Genomic DNA, 15,883 nt, shown 5'->3' with positions numbered 1-15,883 from the left:
GAAAAGAATATTTAAAGCTAACTAAAGTATCTGAGATAGGTTAGAAGCCTGTCTCAGGGGACACTAAACAAGAAGTCAGAAGGCTGAGGGAATATCCATGCTGGAATAGCTGCACTGGCTGGCATCTACAGAGAGGCCCCTGGTCAAGTACTTCCTTAAGTGTAGAGAGTGAGTAGCGATGAGGAAGGAAGGCTTGGCAGAGAGGCCCTTGGATAGGCTGTGCAAGCCGTTCTTGTGGCTTTTCCTTGCAAAGAACTGGAGTGTAAATGAAGGGTGTAATCAAGAGAATGGCTTCTGTCTAATTAGTGTCATGTTCTAACAGAAATAATCAGCCACACTTTATGCCTTCTCTACACCTGTCAACATGTCCAAACTGTTATTTTCTTCATTGTCTACTCTGAGCTAGCTTCCACTTCTGACAGGTTTGACTTTGAAATGCTTTGGATCATCAGAAAGACCCAGAGATTTACCTTTCTGGTCTGAATTTCTGACTTCTGTTTTCCTTCTGGAACTACCTGTTAGACATCTATTTTCCATGCTAAATTAGAAAGGTAAATCTGCCTTGAAATGTAATTGTACATTAGTTTAAAATGAGATAAAACACTATTCATATAACATCTGCTGCATGGATCAAAGAGGTAGTGTTGAAGCAAGTTTGGGTTATAGTTTCATCACATCAAAACTAGAACAAATTTTTATAAATTCACTGTGAGAACACAGTTGAAATCCATTGTATTAGTTAGCTTTCTGTCACTACGATAAAACACCTGAATAGATCAATTCCAAAAGGAGGAAAGGTTTATATTGGTTTACAGTCTAAGAACTTTCAGTTGATGGTTTCTTTCATCTACAGCAAAGCAGAACCTCCTCTCTGGGAGCTTGTGCTGTGTCAAAGCTGCTCACTCCATGGCAATCAGGAAACAAAGAGAAGGGGCTCAGTCCAATGCTGGAGACATAGTTAGAAGATTTAGAAATCTTGCTTGTAATGTGTGTCTGCTCTGGTTTCCTTTCTACTGTTGTGATAAAAACACTCTGATCCAAAGCAACTTATGGGAGAAAAGAATTTTTTTTTGCCTTAAGATTTCATTGTCCATTATTGAGGGAAGTCAGGGCAGGAACTTGAAGCAAAATCACAGAGGAACACTGTTGACTTGCTCTCAGGCTTAGCTAACTTTCTGTTACATCACAGAATCACCTCCTAGGGATGGTACTACTGCCCACAGTGGACTGGGCCAACCTACGTTAATTAATAATCAAGACAATGAGACAATTTCCATGATATATGCCCACGAGCCAATCTGATTGACGAAATTCCTCAACTTACACCCCCTTCTTACATCTCTCTAAGGTAGTGCCTGTGTCAAATATTCATTTTGTGTTAAGTATGATAAACAAGTAGGGAATCTCTCCTAACCATATAATGTTTTGTTTCCATCTACCTATCAGCTTCCCAGAGGCAGAGAATGTGTTTCAGTCTTTAGATGTATGTATATGATGTATTGTATAAGTGCTTCTTAGTGTCAGTGTGTGTAAAGGTACACAAATATGGAGGCCAGAGATAGACATCAGATGTCTTTCTTTTATCATTGTCTACATTTAATTCAATTTATTTTATTTTAATACAGGTGTCTCATTGAACCTGAATCTTTAACAGTTAGGATAGGAAGACCAAACAGTGAGCCTCAGTGATCTGCCTGTGTCCCCTCACCTCCTCTACATCCTGCCATCGCTGGAGTTATAGAGACCAGCCACCATACCTAGATAATTATGTGGATTTGGGGGATTCAATTTCAGGTCCTCATGCTTGCCCAGCAGACACTTGCCTGGCAGCCATCTCACCAACCCTTGCCTCATTTTAATTTAAGACAAGCAAAAAATCAGAAGCTGAGAATGTGATCATTTTTGATGATTAATACATGGCTTGATTTGCTACACAGCTTTTCTAGTAACTAAGTTTGCAATCAATTGAGAATGTATCCAAAAATACCAGCTTGACTTTGCCCAACCAATTTAATCCCTGTGGGTCAACCTGGTCAAAGGGTGGGCACAATGTAAGGAGGTTTAGAGCCCTCTTTGCATGGACCTGGAATTGAGAAGATAGCTGTGGATACAAGACAGGTAGGGAACCAAAGTTTCTTTTCCCTGTGACCTCAGCAGTAAGCAAGTATTTTAGATTCCCACCTCAATCAGTGTGATTCCCTTCCCATGCTTTCTCTCTGCTTCGGTAGCCTCAGGCCTAGAGTTTACCCAGGAAACCTTCTTCATTCAGTATCATTTTATTACTTAGAACATTGTCGGTGATAGCAGAATCCCTTATCTCATTTAATTTTTTTTCCAAACAAATGAGATTAACATTATGGAAACGAGACTCTTAGGTTAATCCCTTACCCTACCATGACACTGGCAGTCTTAGCCTATGTAGAAGGATCATCTACAATTGAGCTTATAGGATGAATTTCATTAAGCTGAATGCTCTTGCTGGGATTATAAATTCTTTTATTTAATGTTTTGCCCAGGGTTATTCTTAATAAGCACTTTAATGGTCAGCAAACGTTCTTGTTTCTCTTTAACAGAGGTTGAGGGGAGAAGAAATTCATGTGGTATTGCTGGGGAAACTGTCATTACATTTAAACAATGCAGGGTCTCTCTCTCAATTAACAATTCGTACTCAAGCCAGATGAAACCGAAAGAAAAAAAATAAAACTTCGCTGCATAACAGGCTGTGTATAATGCATTTCGTTGAAAAGAAAGGAAACTAAAATGGAATATCAATTTAGATATTTAAAAACTTGTTTATGTTTTATGTTTAAGCATGTGTGTTTGTGTGAGTGTATATGCACATCATCAGAGCAAGTACCCACAGAATCCTGAAGAGGGTGCTGGGTTCCCAGGAGTTGAAGCTATGAGCAGTTGTAAACTAGGCAACATGGTTGTTGGAAACCAGATTTTGGTCCTCTGGAAGAGCTAAACAGACTCAAGCACTCAGTATCTCTCCAGCACCAACTTAGACCTGCTTATTAGAACTTAGGGTCCTGCATATTCATCCAGGTGTGGTTCATAAATATGACTAACGCTCCAAAGGTAAATTTAGTGTGGCAGGCACTTGTCTGTGTGTTTGCTCTTTAAGGATGCTACTTCTGTCTTCTTTTCCAAACTAAGAAAAATGAGGCATGGAAATACAGTCGCCACCTGATTTTCTAAAACCGTCCACACAATCTGTTGCCCATCTCCATAGGGTCTGATTGGTAGCCACACAGAATGCCTTTTTATAAAGAGGGTTTGAAATTCCTCTCACTTGGTGCACTTTGACAGCCCAGGCACAGAAGACAGAGACTTCAGTACTGAAGTATGCCTAGAATACAGCATTTTTATTGTTACTTATTTTAATTCTTGGAAGAAGAAAAATTAGGATTACAAAGAATACAATGTATTTTATGTACAAAGTCCATAAGGAAAACAGAAAACAAACTAAGTAATATAATACTTGAAAGTTGTCCTAATTTAATGGATCTGAAAGCACTTAAAGGAAAGATTGATCTAAAACAAATGGAACTTTGAAATGGCTGAGTGCAAATCAGAAAACCATCAAGACTGCAAGCACTAGTTCCTATACATTTCAATAATTATATTTATTTATTTTATTTAAAAAGCATACTTTGTTTTATGTAGCAATAAATTTACTCTAAATTTAATGTTGTGTGTGTGTGTTGCTAAGTTTATTATGATTTATTCGTGTCTTAAGTGCAAGAAAAAAACAGAAAAATTTCAGGTCACATATGTGAAATCCTATAACAAAATAAAAGCCCTCCCCACAATACAAAACTGTAAATCATTTTTCTAAGAGGACCAATGCAATATATGTATTCAATGATTAATGATGTCTAGCTCCTATTATGTGGAGCAATATTATATTAATTTCATTGTTTCACTTTCCTTCTTCCTCTTTTTTTCCATGTTATTTTCTTGGTAGATTTTTTTTATGCCTCCAAAGATCTAAGACATTCTGAAACTTACCTCTTTAGTTCTTCCCATTTGGTTTCCTGACCCTTACTTACTGTCTAGAAAGCATGTTCACTGGGTAAAGTTCAGTACTATAAATAACAGGAACACACTAGCAAGACTCTGAGTAGTCATTAGTAGTAGGAAACTCATTAGTAGTAGGAAACAGGCTTTGGAAGGAATGAAATGTGGATAGGTTAGAGTTAATAGCCCACATAACAGCCAGAATCAGATGCACAAAATACCTTAGAAGTTATTGAGTTCAACTCTGAACTTGTTTTGGATAACTTTCAAAGATATAAAACCTATTGGAACTCCTTTCTAGATTGTTTCCCTCAAGCTATATTCTGTTTTTCCTCTCCAAAATATAATTCTGTTTGTCATAAATAATTTACACATTGTACTTTTGTCTTATCATTATTATATGTTCTTTTCCATGAGATAAAAATCCAGACTTCCTATTTACTTCACTCACTCATTGACTACTTTTCTCTAGAGTGTGGGAAGTGTGTCTTACAGCTAACAAAGGTCTAGGCTACAGAGATGTTTTTTATTGGGTATCTATTTTCATCTTTAACTGAGCTTCTATATCTTTATAGTTTCCTTTATATCTTGAGTCATAAATGTAACTCAGCATTTTGTCATTTTAATATCATCCTGTTGATTCACACTCCAGAATAATGGAAATTTGCTATTTAGGTCAGAAATTCACTATAAATTCTGAGCTAGGTGAAAGGGACACCACAGAACTATGATTGTTCAGCCATTTCATTCTCTCCTTTTGAATGCAAATTATAGGTTCTGTATAAAAGGACTCTGGGATGAACAAGGAGATGCACACTGGAGATTAGCATGTTGTCTCTGCCTCCAGTATAGTAAACAATGATTGAAAAGTGAAAAGACTCATTTGGTCCCTTTAAATTGTAGTTTTCTATGGCCACATCATATAAAAATCAGTTAGCTCCTTGGTCTCTCAGATTTGCAGACACCCTATTTGAACTGGCCCTAAGTGATTTCTGCTAATATAGACCATAAAGAGGCTGATTCTCTTTTTTGCTGGCTATTTTCTGAGGCTTCTTTGTCTTCCCATTTCATACCTATCTCAGAAGCTAAATGAGTTGATAGCCAGCCTTCTTCAGCAGGGAAAAGGCATGCCCTCCCTCCAACACCAGCGATAGCAGGAATGACGGCTGTTGTAGCATGAAGTTCCGTTTTCGCATCAGGGATGAGGCAGAAGCAAATGCAGCTGGAGCCGTGATGTGTGGCAGAGTTGGCCTGTGGCTTTCCACCAGGGTCTTTCACAGCAGTCACTGCAAACTTTTTTTTTCTCTTTTTTTTAGAACATACTACTTCCAAAAATTTTAGGGCTGCAAGCCCTTGTTTGACACCCCTACCTATGAGCTCTGGGTCAATAGCAGCTCCATTAGCATTGGTGACATTATCACAACACTGTTAGTACCACAAGGATTCAATTATTCCCTTGCATACACAGACACACACACAACACACACACACACACACACACACACACACACACACACACACACACACACACACTGGTTTCTCCTGGGCCCATTTCTGTTTCTTCTGTTGACAAGACTGACAGATGAAAGCCACTGATTCAAAGAAAATCCTTTGCATAGAGAAAGGAGATCCTAATTAATAATACAATGCTTGATTCATGAGTTAGGGAAAATCAAGGAAGGGTGCTAGAGACCTCTTTGGAGAATTAGAGCCTCAGCCCAGGTAATTATATCCAAAGCGTTGCACAGTTATGATGGGTTGGAGGCAAAAGAAGTAGAGGAAGTGACGTTGGTTGTTTTTAATTCATTTATTTATGTTATTAATCCTTTAATTCATTGATCCAACAAATATATGCATATTCCTGCCATGTGACAGACATTTATTTAGTTCATGAATTTATGAAGGTGACCAACATAGACCAAGTCTCTGCCCTCAGGAAACTGAGAATCTAATGGGAAACAAAGACATAAGATGGATATAAAATTATTATTTAATTATACAAGTGGTAAATTCTATGTATGCATGTAAGATTTTTCTTAAAGTAATCAGATGACTCTCAGGAGTCAGCTTGATAGCAAGAAATGAAAATGGTAATATCAGAAAAAATGCTGGCAGTTAAAATTCTTCTCCATAGAAGTTCAAATAAATATTAAAATTAGTAAAATATTCTTCTCCATTGTTGATTTTAGATGTCATATTTATCAATCAGTCATCTAAGTCATTTAATAACAACTGGATAACAATGTATCACTTATAATTCAACATTCCAAACTGTAAGGTAAGCACAAGCTTTTAATTAGTCTACTGCCAGGACAGAGTGAACTACATACAAATTTCATCCTAGGCATTTAAGTGCATGGAGGAGAAATGGGTATCCAGTCAAAATGTCATCAAACAAGAACACAAAGTGAAGCACATGGAAATCAACGTACCCGTGTGCTGTTTGCCTATTTAAGGTTTAAAATCATAACTAATGGATTGATGTATTCTGAACTATAAATTGCCAAAAAGGATTTAAAAATCTATTTTCAAAAACTACTGTATATGTTTTAATACAATTAGCAAGTCAACTGAATTCTGAGCATTTTCAGAATGTTCACAGCAAATGAAAGCAGACTGGTTGGGAGACAGGGCCGGAAGACCAAAATGGAGCGTCATGATAGGTATGACATGATGAGGTCATCTCAGAGAGAAAAAAAGGCACCAAAACAGGTATTTTAAATACAAAAGAATGAGGTGTGCGTGGAAAGCAAATAGAAGTCATTTGATTAAATGGAGTTATCATTTATTGTAAAGAAATTGCAATAAGAGCCATGTGGGTTTTGAATGCCCAGCTATGGGATTTAGACTTTATTTGTTAGTTTGTACCAGTGAAGGCATGGAGGCCAGCTGAGTGGTAGATCAAAGTAGAAACCAGTCTAGCCACACAATGGTGACAGTAAGTTACTAAAAGTAGCTGCTGGTAATTGAGAAAATAAATACATGAAGTAGATATTGCAATCACTTACGTTGTTGAATTGTGACAACGGTATGCCCACTTCCTGGTATTTCCCTTCTGTTGAAAAAAAGTATGCCTTCTTTCACCCACCAAATGCAGGAAAGGAAATGGACAAAGAGGGTTATTTGTGGTCTATTGTTGGCTATGTCAACAAAGTTAAAACATTGTTTTGTTTACTGGTGCACAACTTTAACTATAACGATGAATGCTTATAATTAGAACCACTGCTGTATTAAGAACTGAAGTGAGAAACTCGAGGGGTCCAGTGGCAAAGGAATGAGCTCATTCTTTACCATAAAATGAGGCAGTCTTGGCTGCTTGTACATGTATGGGTTACTGTGCAAATAAGTCTGGTGAAAGATAAGGAGAGCAATAGACTCACTATTGTCTTTATTGAGAAGGGAAATGGTAGTGTGTAGAAACCCAAGGATGACAAACACGGAAAATTCCCATGTGCTCACTCAGAATGTGTGACTGCACTGTAACAGCTCTTTAGAGAAAGGGTGCATGAATGAGAATGAACGTGGAGGGGAGGCTCCTTAGAATTCTGTGTCGGGCACCTTCAAGCCCTTCCCCGCAGCCTTCCGTCCCTCATTTCTCCCTCCCTCCCCTCCCCTTTTTTCCCCACCCCTGTCTTTGCCTCTGTCCCTTCCCTTCTTCCTCTTTTCCATGCCTCCTAAAGTCTTAAGACAGGCAAGCTGAAATCCTAAGGCATGTGCTAATTTTCAGGATACATTTTGTACTCTTTCCATTTAGGCATTAATCAGGAAGTTGGTCTTTTAGAAGTGTGAATCATGAATAGTGAATATGAAGCATTTTAAGAATGTAACAGGAAAGATATTAGCACGTTGGGGACAGCTGCTTAGTGGAGGGAAAGAGCTAATGAATACTCTAAGTTATCCAGCTCCTTTCATCCATGGTAATTAGCCTTAACAAGGCAAGTTAAAAAAAAATCTTTCCAAGTCTTGTAGAGTGTAACTTCCCACTTAGCATTTCTTGTCTCTTTACAAGCCGTATAACCTGAGGCAATCCAAGATACTCCCCATGGGAAAGATGTATTTGAAAGCTATGCTTACGGCACTTGCCTTTATTAATTTTATGGAAAAAAAACCCACAACTTTAACATTTATTTTTATGTTTTGATAGTCAAGAAGTTGTCTGTTTGGATTTAAATTTTGTTACATTTTATTTTACAAATATAAAGTGTAAGACCACAAATCATGACCCATATGTATTTTGATTAACTTTAATTAAGTGTTCTCAAATAAGTTATATATCTTAGGGAAAAGAATATCATAATTCATTGCCACATGCAGAAGAATTGTAGGCTGCCTTGAAATTGATAGCTGTCAGTAGTTGACAAAAGATTTTCTGAGCTTGCTTAGAATTTACTTAAACATATTCATGTTACTGTCTTTCTTTACTGCCTGTAGATCTCTCTTTCTCTCTCTCTCCTCTCTCTCTCTCTCTCTCTCACACACACACACACACACACACACACACACACACACACACACTCTTCTCCTTTTCAGAATTCTTAACACTTTCTCCTCCACCACCACATCTTTTCACTCTTTTGCACATTTCTGAAGTGGTCACTCCTTAAGGTAACAGTAAGGGAGACTTTTTCTTGATAATCTTATCTCCCACACAATTTATTAGAGGTTGACACACTCTCTGCCATTTTTTTCCTTTTTGGAGGCTAAAGGGCCCATTCATTATAGATATTGTTTCATTAAAAAAAAAAAGCCACTCCAAACTTCTAGTAGATGAACCTATTTAGCCTCAGTGTCAAATCCTTTGCAAGCTTATGACAACTGATGTTTTCCATCCTTCCCTATGACGTTAAAAGCCTACAATATGGATTTTTCTTTGATTTTTGTAAGTGCTTCTTAGACGGTTTTTATATGACCACGTATCTATGAAGAGAATTCTTGGTTATATCGCCTTGTTCCTATACCACTGTACACTGGCAATTTGAAGCAAAGAAAGCATTTTTTTTTAAAGATCTTCAACAGATATCAACATTTTATATATTTACATCAGGTTGACATACATTTGAACCACTTTCTTTCTTTCTTGTTGATCTTGTTTGTGTCTTTAGTCACTATTCTGTCTTCTAGCGCTTTTTGTAGCAGACACCAGCACGTATTTGCTGAGTGAGCCAATATGTAAATGGATGAGTGATGCTTGAAGATGAATCATGGCATGGCAATCCTGTCTTGTTTTCCTCCTTGCACCGGTATTCTAACTCAGTAGGTTCTCTTGAAAAAAAAAATAGATTCTTGACTTCCTTCAAGAGTTATACAACAGTGGAAATAGAAAAATTCATAATTAATACATAGCAGAATAAGGAAGGAAATCCAGAAAGTTTTACCTAGGTGCTTTGGCACACCTTTATAATAAATTCATCCTTCCTGGTACTTTTCTTTTTTTTTTTTTTCCCGTTTTTCGAGACAGGGTTTCTCTGTGTAGCTTTGCGCCTTTCCTGGAACTCGCTTTGGAGACCAGGCTGGCCTAGAACTCACAAAGATCCGCCTGCCTCTGCCTCCCGAGTGCTGGGATTAAAGGCGTGCGCCACCACCGCCCGGCCTTCCTGGTACTTTTCTAGGAGAGAAAGGATTTCCATTAATAAAATTAGACCATGATACTGCTTTATCTTTGATAATGTTAGCCAGGCAACAGGATGTAATGGTGAGGAATGGTGGAAGTGGGAATGCTCATCAAAAGGAAATCAAATGATAGTCAACTATGACTAGTAGGATAATTATAAGTACTGAAATTTTTCCATCCAGAATTAAGATTTGCAAGTTCAGAAAGCATAGACAAGGAGATCAATGCTACCTTGAGATGTCTGAAAAGCAATGAGTTCTTTGTCTTGACTAGTTATTAAAACCACGTGTTTACCTTATTTACTCTAAATCATAGAGTGCTCTGATAAATTTTAAATATTAGGACCAAGAATTATGGGTCCAGGCATTCTCATATAACACTTGAGTTATACTCCCTTTTTTTGTGAGAAGTATAAGAAATGAGTTACTTAAGAAGTATAAGGAATTAAGCAGACTTTTGAGAACATAGCAAGGACACAGACAGAGCACTCTACTGGTATTTTGATTGGGCACTTCTACTTAATTTTACATCCAGCAGTGACTAACATATTTGAGAAGCATAATTTAAATTTAAATATTGAAATCTTTTTTTTTAATTTCTCTGCTCTCACCTTGCTGAAAATTAATCATCCCAGCCCCCAAGCTCCCTCAGCATTGTCCTTCCAGCTCTAATCACGCACGGTCCCATTCCCCAGCATCCTTTCCTTGCTTGTCTTCCTCTTTTTATGAGGCCCGGGAGTCACCTGCCTCATTCATCTTCTTTTCCTAAACAGCTAATGAAACTTCCTGAGTGTGTGAGCAGAAATGGGGACAGTGAGAATCACTCTCTTTAACAGCAATATCAAGAGAACAGGCTAGACTTTCTTTTTTTCCCCTTCTTTTAGAGTCGGTGTTCCAAGTGGGTGACTTTGATGAAGTCATTTAGCCCTCTGACCTAGTTTCTTATTCATAAGATGATGAGAAAAGTCACAAAGAAAAACCAAATGAAGATAGTGTGTGGGCTGCCTGCGGTCTGTAAAGGGCTGTTCCACTACTTTTACTAGGTTGGCATTTTAGCGTATGGGAGGACTCCTTGGTCTCCCTCCTCTCCCTGAGCATGTCTAGTGAAAACCACTGTTTTACCTCGTTTCAAATTTTGGGTCTCATCTGCAGCTTTCTTTCACTTCATGTTAACATTAGTTGTTTTTCTTCCTGTGTCTAAAGCATCAAAGGATTAACTAGTTAAAAAGCTATTGACTTTACCACTAGAAATTACAGTATCACTAGATCATAGCACCCAATGGCACAATGTACAGGAAAGACAGTAGAGAGAAGCTCAGAAACTGTCTCTCAGTTGCATTATCAAGTGTGCATAGACATGTAAAATGTCTACGCTGAGCCTCCAGTTTTCTCTTGTTAAGAAAAAAAAAAAAGAGGTAAGACCCTACCTATTTTGGACTGTTTTGGAGATTAGTAAGATGATACGTTTTAAACATCATAAACAAATCACCTGGTTGTCAGAAGACTTCCAACAAATTGGATTTTTACTATAGGAAGACAGAGACAAGTGTGGCCTGTGAGAGTGCCGGGGGTGACTCGGGGAGAGGGGATGGATCAGATGTGAGTGTTTAAGTTCTGTTTGCCCGCAGAGAGATGGCGGCAGAGGTAAAACACTGCCTTCAAGCAAGAGAACAGGAATTCAGGTTGCCAGATTCCATATAAAGGCCGGGGTGTGGCAAGCCCCTAGTAATTCCAGCTTCAGAAGGAGAAAATGGAATATCCTGAGCAAGATGGCTAGCCAAACCACCGGTATTGGAAAGCTCAAGGTTCACTAAGACATGCTGCCTGAAAGAATACAGTGAATGAGTCTTTGAGGAAAATCCACGACATCAACCATAGGCTTCCACATTGCACATGCTTACACATGTGAACATACATAATTCCCCAACACATGCATACACACCATGTATGTACACACATGAAAAGAAGAATAAAGATGTCAACTTACATTGAGATCAATAATGAGTAAAGACTCCATGCAAACAGCATAAATCCACTCACTCACACCAGAAGCTGCTATCAACTGTAGGTTGTTCCTTAGTCTGATATTTACCCTTCCCTTTCATTTTACTGCCCAATTCTATCAACTGTGACTTCCAAATGTGTTTCAAACTTACATGAATTATTTGACTCTCGCTGCACTTCTCCATTCCCAGCACTTCTCTCCCGCCACGATCCCTCCAGCAACTCTCTTTCCCTAGAGTCATGACTGTCTTGCCCTGAGGTGTTTGAACATATTGAACAGTTAGCATGCAGCACTGTGCCGCTCACTGGCTTTCCTTTCCTCTCCGAGTGCACACTAAGCACATATGTGTTAACCCTTAGCCCCCTTTCCTGGCCTTGTATGGCCTGTCTCAATCTTGCATTGCCTATTTTTTTTCTATCCAGAGACCACCTCACCAAAGTGCAGACATCTGCTCTCTTTTCTCCTACCATCATTCTTCTCCTAAAATATACCATTTATGCAAAAGGCAAAAGATAGAACCCTTCAAAGTTAAGAGAAAATGTAGAACTTCCCTTCTCTTCCCATCTTCTCACCAGCACTCTACTTCTTAGTAGTCAGAATAAAATCCTGGAGGGAATTGCCCACACCTGCTTTCTCTGCTGCCTTTATTTCAGACCTCTCTCTCACACCAATTTAATTATGTTTTTCCCCCAAACTGTAAGAAAACAATTCTTGCCAAAACCGAAGGCAATGGTGAGAATTAAGATTTCATCTTTTTGTTGATTGACACACTGTACGATGATTTGTCTTTCATTGCTGGCGTTCTCTTCACTGGTGATTTGTTGCCTCCTGTCTTCTTCCCAGTGACTCATGTTTTTCTATCTTTTACTGACATCACTGTGTGTTACACCACTGTATCTCTGAGGCCCTTAAGAAACATTGTTTTCTCTTTACTCTTTATATATTTAGCAAACTAGTTACCTGCCTTTAACAGTGAACTGTTTGTTGATAATTCTGTCTGACTTCTTACTACTGAACTCTGGAGTCACTGCCCACTTCATATTGCTCAGTAAGTATTAACCATTTCAAGACTAAACTTACCCAAAAGCAAAATAACTCTCATCTCTTGCCCTAAATCATTGCATTCACTGACAATCCCATGTCCATCTCATTCTATTCTGCTTGCTGCTTAGAACAAAATTCTTGGAGTGTGTGTGTGTGTGTGTGTGTGTGTGTGTGTGTGTGTGTGTGTGTGTGCGCGTGCGTGCACGGGTGCACGTGCGATGAAACCCAGACCCTTGTGCAGGCCAGGCAAGTGCTCTACTGTTGAACTACAGCCCTCACCCTGATCATTATTACATCCATTACACCCAAAATAGTGGCTTGGCATCTCCTCTTTATCTCATCCAACATATTATAAAGTCCAGCCATCCAAGCTACCATCATCTCCCATTTTGAGTATGTTCAGAAAGAGCCAGTTTCCATTTCTTTCCTTGTTTCTTATATACTTTCCCCAATTCTCGGCTGTCTCCCACCATTTCAATGAAACTTTGCTTTAGCAAATTTTTCAAGACAGGGTTTCTCTGTGTAGTTTTGGTGCCTGTCGTGGATCTCATTCTGTAGACCAGGCTGGCCTTGAACTCATAGAGATCCGCCTGGCTCTGCTTCCCAAGTGCTGGGATTAAAGGCATGAGCCACCATCGCCCACCTCTTTTAGCAGACTTTTAGACCACTGGCATTTCCAATTTTGCTTGCTCTGCTTTATGTTCCCCATTGTGTGGGAGCCCATTTTTCCTAGTGGCCTTACCTAGCAGGTCCGCGTAAAGAGGATGATTGAACCATGAGCCTGAGTACAGGTGCCTGGGATGGTCTGCACTTAGTGGTGCTGGGAGGAAATCTTTTGCTCCACCCCTGGGAGTTCCTTTAAATACCCTAGGGCAGAGATAGTTGGGGCCTGATGGATTAGGATCCAGGTCCTCTTGAGGCTGTCCTGTATTTTCTATCTGTTTCTCTCCCCTCTATCCTTCTAACTAATATTTCCTGTTGCTCCTACTCAAGAGTACTCTGAGAAAATGTAGGGGTGAGGGGTGGCCCCTCACACCATTGTAGCATTTGTTGTTCCTTAATATAGTAAATTTGTTTGATTATTGGCTATAATTACCTGCATGACAGTAGCTCTGGGCTAGCACAGACATCACAGGCCTCTCTGCCACGACGTATCTTTACATGGAACATGCTTGAGAAGAAAATGTGTTGTGTAAACAAATGAATGAATGAGCCCCCTAGTTGGCCATGGAAAGCTAAGACAGGGTATTACCGCAGCTCAAGGGTATTACCTTAGAGAAAGATATGCCTGTGAACTACGTGTGTTGCACTGTACTTTGTTTTTAGAATACAGTTTTTCTGACTTACTTTTTGGCATTTCTTTCATATTCAAACCTTGCCTTTAAGTATCACATACTTAATCAAACACATGACCTCTGCAGCTCTAACATGGTTGCATCCTAATGGTCTCACAATGGTGGCCTAAGCAGTTGTTTTGCTTTTAGTATAGCCGGCTCGGGAATTTCTATTTATGCTCCAAATGCCATTGAAAAGCCAATGAATATTACACAAAGCATGCCAGTGTGAGAAATATCATCAACTGCCATTTCATTTCAAACTGGGCTTCTGCACAGCAGACTGTTCCAAATTTTGTGAAAAGTGAATCCAAGTCACCTTAAGCAGAAAGACGGATGCAAAACACTGACTTTTTTTAAAAAACAGAAAACAATGTTTTCGGCAATGGGAGCCCCATATTATTCTAGTGTCTTCTGGGTATTTTCTGATTGGGTTGGAATTCTGATAATATAGTCAAAATTGTGTTATAATTTCTGAAAAATATTGTAAGTTCATTTTTAGATAGTCACGGATGATTTGGGTGCTTCCTCTCCTCTCCTCTCCTCTCCTCTCCTCTCCTCTCCTCTCCTCTCCTCTCCACTCCTCTCCTTCACTGGCTGATGATTGAACCCAGGGCCTTACCATAAAACTGTATCCCCAGGCTTATTTATTCATTTATTACTGTGATTTCAAAATTTAAGCTTTGGGAAATAGGAATAATAATGTTTTGTGGTGATTGAAATAAGCAAATCACATTTACCATTCAATATGCATTTAGTAGCATTTGTGTTGTTATTAATGGTTCTATTATACTGTAATTAGAGCTATTCTCTGTTGGCCTTAATTGGGGGCTGGATTCATTTGCAGGACATAAATGTCCCATTCACTTTGTAAATGTGATTCTACACACTATGATTCTGAGTACGTAGAATTACTTCCCAAAAATGCAAATGTTTGCTACTTTCTCCTAGTGGAGGTCTGGCATATTTCTCTGTACTAAAATTTGATTTTTGTCAGTGTTAGCGCATTATAGAAAGAACACAAGTTAGCATGATGCAGTGTTTAACATATATTAGTATTACGTTTACAGTATTGGAACTGAATATAGAACCTTGAGCATGGCAGGCAAGAGCTCTACCACTGAGCTAAAAACCAGCCCTTAACATCATATGGATTTTTTTTTTAATTTTTTTGGTTTTTCGAGACAGGGTTTCTCGGTGTAGCTTTGCGCCTTTCCTGGAACTCACTCTGTAGTCCAGGCTGGCCTCGAACTCACAGAAATTCGCCTGGCTCTGCCTCCCAAGTGCTGGGATTAAAGGCATGCACCACCACCACCGCCCGGCAACATCCTATGGATTTTAGGAAACAACACTCTTATTGCTCAAACACCATTTGTTCACAATAATATTCTATATACACAATGTTCCTAATACTAAGGAAATTAGTATGAAACTTTCAACAACAAATATAAACATGCCCAACCCAAAGACGTGAAAAGCAGGTCACATTACCACAAAAAGTAGGCAAAAATATTTAGACACAAACTGTAAGGCAAAGGAAATTTAATTACAACAGCGTTGTCAAAAATATCTGTTGAAAATTTGAAATTCCTAGTACTAAAAGTCAATCTAAAATTCTATAGAGGCTGTGATTTTTAGACTCCAGTTAATATAATCAGTCCCAAATTCATTTTAATTTGGGTCAATAAATCCAGCCTCAACAACTACATCCTCTTCAAGCACTTATTTATTTGTTTGTTTGTTTGTTTATGTTTCCTGTGTTTTTGTTTCCCACTTTATTCCAGATCCAGCTAATGAATATTTAACATTATATACTCAGAAGTTGTATTTTAAACAACAAAAGCTTGTTGCTAACTGGCAGACATAA

General features: G+C 38.6%; 1 protein-coding gene across 1 annotated transcript in view; it reads left to right on the top strand.

Moving 5' to 3' along the window:
• The window catches only part of Ntng1 (netrin G1), a 344,033-nt gene that overhangs the window by 113,978 nt on the left and 214,172 nt on the right, over positions 1–15,883 (top strand). The window lies entirely within an intron of this gene.

This window comes from Peromyscus eremicus, chromosome 6 (genome assembly GCF_949786415.1).
Source record: "Peromyscus eremicus chromosome 6, PerEre_H2_v1, whole genome shotgun sequence".
In the NCBI taxonomy this organism is placed as follows: domain Eukaryota; kingdom Metazoa; phylum Chordata; class Mammalia; order Rodentia; family Cricetidae; genus Peromyscus; species Peromyscus eremicus.
The sequence above is the reverse complement of the archived record's forward strand: the minus strand, read 5'-3'. Positions and strand labels throughout refer to the sequence as shown.